This window comes from Tenrec ecaudatus, chromosome 9, assembly GCF_050624435.1.
Source record: "Tenrec ecaudatus isolate mTenEca1 chromosome 9, mTenEca1.hap1, whole genome shotgun sequence".
NCBI lineage: Eukaryota > Metazoa > Chordata > Mammalia > Afrosoricida > Tenrecidae > Tenrec > Tenrec ecaudatus.
Genome location: NC_134538.1, coordinates 52,646,314 through 52,652,313, shown reverse-complemented (window position 1 = coordinate 52,652,313; position 6,000 = coordinate 52,646,314). Strand labels below are relative to the sequence as shown.

Genomic DNA, 6,000 nt, shown 5'->3' with positions numbered 1-6,000 from the left:
CTAATGGTCCCAGGCATGCTCGATAGTCTCCTGGGGTGCAGATTCTCTCTACAGGGGAAGCCAGAGCAGGCGTGCCGGAGTAAAGGCTTCTAGAAGAGTCCCTCACTCTGTGATGGACGGAGATGGTGGACACACATGCTTTGGGGGAGTCCCTGCCCATCTCTCAGAGGCCCTAGGGGCAGTGAACCCTCAGGGACTTTGAACACCTACTCGTTTTCGTTTCCTTATTTGTAGTAAATACGTACATTAGAAAACATCTGCCAATTCAACACTTTTTGCATGTACAACTCAGCGATGTTGATTACACGCAGTGCGTGTACAATCCTCCGTCTTTTCCTTTTCCAAATGATTCTAGAAGCCCGCGTCTCCTTGTCCTTTCTACATGGAAATCTTAATTAGCTTTGGTCTCGCTCTGTTTTTGTGTTCTAAATATCTCATTAAAATGGGATAATCCAGCATTCTTCCTTTGGTGACTGGAAATTGTGTTTTCAAGTCTCATGAACTCTGCTGATCAGCTAGAGGGTTGGAGTTCGGAGCCCACCAACTGGCCTCAAAGAGAAGCTGAGGCAGTCTGCTTCTGGAAGGACGACAGCCGTGGAAACCCAATGGAACAGTTCTCTGGCGGTATGTACATGTATGGATTGTGATAAGAGTTGTATGAGCCCCTAGTAAAATGTGAAAAAAAAAAGTCAATAGAGCAACAAAAAGAGAGGGCTGACTGATAGCCAGGTGGTAGTTCATTCAATGTTTTTGTTTGTTTCTTTTGTTTTTCAGTATTCTATATGGACAAGTATATGCTCCATGTTGTTCATTCATCTGTTGGTGGGCTTGGAGTGTTTCCATCTTTTAGCTATGGTGAGCAGTGCTGCACCGAACACGGTTGTTTATGTTTCTGTTATCAATTCTTCTGGGGAGATGCCTATAAGTGGGATTGCGAGATTATGTCGTAGAAACCTGTTTTTTAAGGCACCCTGGATTGGCTTCCTGTCTGTCCCTGACTTGTTTCCTATTGGTGCCTTCTGGGACCAACTCCCAAGTGAACTATCTGTGGTGTCAGGGTGACTGAGTGGCACCAGGCTCAAGCTTGTTCAGCTTCCAAGTGAACTGTCTGCACTTAAACCCTTGTCTCAGATCTGCTTCTAGAGGAGCCCAGGCTAAGATGCCTAGTCAGTAGACTAGAGGATGCTTCCTCAGTGGGTGATGGAGATGCCTTGGTGGCCAGGACAGGCATAGGGGCAATATGGATGGATGGTGTCAGCTTACTTTGTCAGGGCCGTGGTCCACTGGCTCTTCCTCTCCACTCTTGGAAAACTATGGGTTTAAGGTCAGCTCCAAAGTCGCTCTTATCTCTGCCTCTATATCCTGCACTCCCTCCCCTGATCTCTGATTCCCTCTGATCCCTTTCGGGGTCAGGACAGGATACATAGGACACAAATCAAGGGAGCAGGTGGCCACAGGGAGATGTTCCCAACACTCACAGCAGCGGCATCATTAGGGTGCAGACTATATCAGGTGACAGTGCCAGAGGGATGAAGACTACAGTGATTTAATATAAAACTTTGTGCAGTGCTTCAGTAGAAATTTATTCTTTTTAATTAAAATATATTTGTAGTTAATTATAACAACAGAAACCTTTTTCTTTTCTTTTAAAAAAATCATTTTATTGGGGGCTCATACAACTCTTATCACAACCCATACATATATCCATTGTGTCAAGCACATTTTTTGTCATCACCATTCTCAAAATATTTTCTTTCTACTTGAGCCCTTGGTATCAGTTTCTCAATTTTCCCCTCCCTCCCCACCCACCTCCACGAACCCTTGATAATTTATAAATTATTATTATTTTGTCATGTTTTACACTGTCCGATGTCTCCCTTCACCCACTTTCCTGTTGTCCATCCCTCAGGGAGGGGGTTAATGTACATCCTTGTAATAGGTTCCCCCTTTCTATCCCTCCTTCCTTCCTCCCTCCCAGTATTGCCACTCTCACCACTGGTCCTGAAGGGTTCATCTGTCCTGGATTCCCTGGAAACATTTTCATAAGCCCAAATACATGTATTAATATATCTAAAAGGCTAATACTCTATGCTTATGTATTTTTTATTTTTAGATTGTTTTATTGGTGTATACTTCACATATAATCATATAATTTAGTCATCCAATTCATATTAAGATCTATGCAATCATCACCAGAATCAATTTCAGAACATTTTCTTATACTCATTAGCTCCCCACTTCCCAATCTACCTACCCCCGTCATCTTCCTAGGCAATAATCAATCCAGTTACTGCTTATATACATCCACCTATCTTGGATTTCATATACAGGAAAATCATACAAAGCAGGCAGGAAGCAAGCAAGCAAATAAACAGAAAACCCAACAACAATGACTAGACAAAACATAGAAAAACCTCAATCAAAAAGAAAGCAGAGACCTAGTCTGAGAAAAAAAAGAAAGAAAATATTTAAAAATGGAAACAACTTTAAAATGAGTCATAAGGGAGATCAAATGATGAGATATTCGCTACATCTGCCAGAGTTCACTTTTCAATGTTCTCTGTATGATACCAAGGCTATATTCACATCCCTCAACAATGGTTAGAGAGGATTCACCAGAGGCTTAATCCATGTGGGACCTCTGCAAATAATGTTTGGGCTGCCATTGTCGTCCACAGCTTTCTGCAAAACCGGGAGTTCACAATTTAAGCTCTGGTGCCATTCGCTCTTTCGGATTTGGGTTTTTAAATTTTTTACAATCTTTGGATCACACAGGTTGGTGTGCTTCTTGCATGTGAATTCAGTTGACATCTCACTTAGATGGCTGCTTGTGTGAAGACAAGCCTTTAAGTTCCCAGACCCTTATTCTTTTGGATAGCTGGGTACCATGCGGTTTCTTCACTGTATTTTGCTGTAGCACCCACATCCTCAATGAGCTCCTCCATGAGGGTGGGCATTGAGCAGAGCCAACACTGGGACTGGAATTAAGGGTGAGCCCAACTCCATTCATCTATTTATGGTTGTTATCGGCCTCTGTTTCAGAGAAATCATCATCATTTTATGATTAGAGAACATCACCAATCATCCCTCTGGGTATGAGTTATTCTAGTGATAATGTCATTAATTTAGCCAATGGTATAGAATTTAAAGCAGCAACTGAGTGATCAAATGGCACATTGCAGAAGACTTTTTTTTAAGTGTTGAAAGTCAAGGATGCTACTTTGAGGACTAAGGTGCGCCTGACCTATGTCATGATATTTTCAATCGCCCTATATACATGTGAAAGTTGGACATGGAACAAAGAAGACAGAAGAAGAATCAATGCGTTTGAATTACGGTGAGGGCAAAGAATATTGACAGTACTATGAACTGCCAAAAGAACAAACACATCTATCTTGGACGAAGTACAGCCTGAATGCTCCTTACAGGCAAGGAAGGTGAGACTGTCTCATGTACTTTGGATGTGTTGTCAGGAGAGATCAGTCCCTGGAGAGAGACATCACGCCTGGTAAAAAAACGAGGAAGACCTTCAACAAGACGGATTGACTCGGTCTTTTTCCGCACCAGTAAATTGAACCGCATTAAACGCCTGTGGAAGAAAAAAAAAAAAGACGGATTGACTCAGTGGCTGCATGGATGGGCTCAAACATTCCGAAAAAAGAAAGAAAGAAAGAACGAAAGAAAGAAAACAGTTGTCTGGATGGCACAGGACCGGGAAACGTTTGGTTCTGTTGTACACAGGGTCACTATGGATCAGAATCAACCTGACAGCACCTACAACAACAGTGAATTTAAAATAATGTCGTGAAAAGGAAATTCCATAAATACAGGCTGGCTTCAGACTGCAATCCATGAAGTGTTGACTTGTCCAGATTAAACTCTTAAGTGACTAGACACTGTGTACACAAACAATGGGGGCTGGTGAGAGGGCAACACTTTCTATAACAATCATAAAGGCAGAAGATTAATAGGTATCATAAGAAAGCAAGGAGGGCATTAACATCGTAAATAGATGGTTGTCTTGGGCCACCATTCATTGGTCACCCTCAAAACAAGGGATTTGAGCCAAAGTCCAGCGACCACCAATTCTATAAGCTTGCTTCTTTTCACACTAGGGCATTTTAACCTCAAGTCTAAGGGGGCATGTCGGTTCCTTACATCTCTACAGGTGAGTTTGTGGTAAAGCCCAGTCACTTAGTGAGGTTTCCACATTGAAGCCTTCAGGTGTGACCTAGAAGAGATGCTGGGCACCTCGAAAGCATAGAGTCTAAAGTCCTAGTAGTCTGTACAGCAAACGGCCTTAGTCACCAATGGTTGGGTGGAAACTTGGTCAGAAGTGTCCAAGGAGGAACACAGTACCTGGCATATTCTCCCCTTGGGTTCTATATAAGTATGGATGGTCTTTTTTCCCCGTGGAAGGTCACCCCACTCGGTTTACTCACCAACAGAAATGTAATTCCCTTCTTCAGGATATTCATGTCCCTGCCCCCGCTGTCCCATTTTGACTGGAATGTCCAGTAAGTGTCACTTATCCCTCTGGTAGGAGTGTCAGTTGATTTGGGGTGACCTTAGCTGTGTTGTACGGCAGCAACTGAATGGTCTCCTCTTTCTCCCCCATCTTGAAAACTGGCCTCACCTTATGTGAGGTCTCCTCTGTTGAAGGGTTTCTAACATTGCATATAGAGGACATTGGTTCGTGGGCGATAGGCAGGCTCCCGACCTCATTGCTTGGGGTACCAGTTAGATGATGCCATGACCTGAAAAACAGACGTCTGCCTTCGTCCTGGTGGCATGTCTCCTAAAAGTAGTGCATGAATCTGATTCTTGTCCTTTTGTGATTGACTCCACACACCATAGCCACGTGGAGAGTGATATGGCACTTCCTAAAAATACTGGGAATAGGAGTCACATATGAGGGGGTGGTACCAAAAAAAGAACGTGGAATTTTTTTCAAAGCTATGTATGTATGTATTTATTTATATACACAAAACAACCATATCACCTTCAAACTACTCTTCATTACACTTCATACATTTGTCAAATCTGTGATTCCATTCTTGGAAACATTTTTCAAACTCATCTGTTTGGATGGCTGACAGCACTTCCCTCGTTTTTTTTCTTCACCTTTACTATGTTGTCAAATTGCTGTCCTTTCATGGCCCTCTTCATTCGTGGAAACAAAAAGAAGTCACAGGGAGTGAGGTCAGGTGAATAAGGTGTTGAAGGTAAGAGAGGCATGCAGGTTTTGTTTGTTTTTTTTTGCCAAAAACTGGTGCACTGAGATGGCTGCATGAGCAGGTGCATTGTTGTGGTGGCAAAGCCAGGCCCATGTCTGCCACAAAGCAGGCCTTTCTTGTCACACACTGTTATGAAATCTTTTCGGAATGTCTAAATGGAAAGCTTGATTAACAGTAAGACCTGGTGGATTGAGCGCCAAATGCACTATGAGTCAACATTTTCATCTGTTCGGGAAGTTGATGGACATCCAGAATAAAGTTTGTCATCAATTAATATTTCATCTTTTTTGAAATAAGAAAACTCTTACACTTGAGTTTTTCCCACAGTGCTGTCCTTGTAAGCTGTGTTCTGTTAGGGAGCGAGACCCTCACCCAGACCACTCACTGAAACAGAGATGGAAACAGGAAAGCTTTATTCAGACAGATTCGAATCGGGGCCCTCACCCGCAACTGAGGCAAGCTCAGTCTGTAAGGTGAGAGCCCCGAACAGCTTCAAAAGGGAAGTTATTATACATCCTTGTGGGGCGTCTTGCCAAGCAATGGGGAGGGGGAAGGCAAGTTCTTGTGTGAAACTGGCAAAGCATTCTCAGGAAAGTGAAACAAAACAGTTTTTAAGTCTAACAAAGTAAGTTCTACATTTAAGGTCAGCTTGTCCCCAGTGGTCTGCCAAACGATACTGTAGGTAGGCTAGGCTGCTTCTTGGAGTGTAAACAACCTGGGCTGGGCTACACCTGTTTCAGGCTGCAATTTAAAAAATTTCCAT

The 6,000-nt window shown here is 42.9% G+C and overlaps 1 long non-coding RNA gene across 2 annotated transcripts in view; it reads right to left on the bottom strand.

Moving 5' to 3' along the window:
* Positions 1–1,673: 1,673 nt before the first annotated feature.
* Positions 1,674–6,000, bottom strand: part of LOC142456819 (uncharacterized) — a 29,033-nt gene continuing 24,706 nt past the window's right edge. For both annotated transcript variants that reach the window (XR_012786102.1, XR_012786101.1), the window contains exon 3: positions 1,674–3,589. This is a non-coding gene — a long non-coding RNA (uncharacterized LOC142456819). The remainder of the gene's footprint in view (positions 3,590–6,000) is intronic.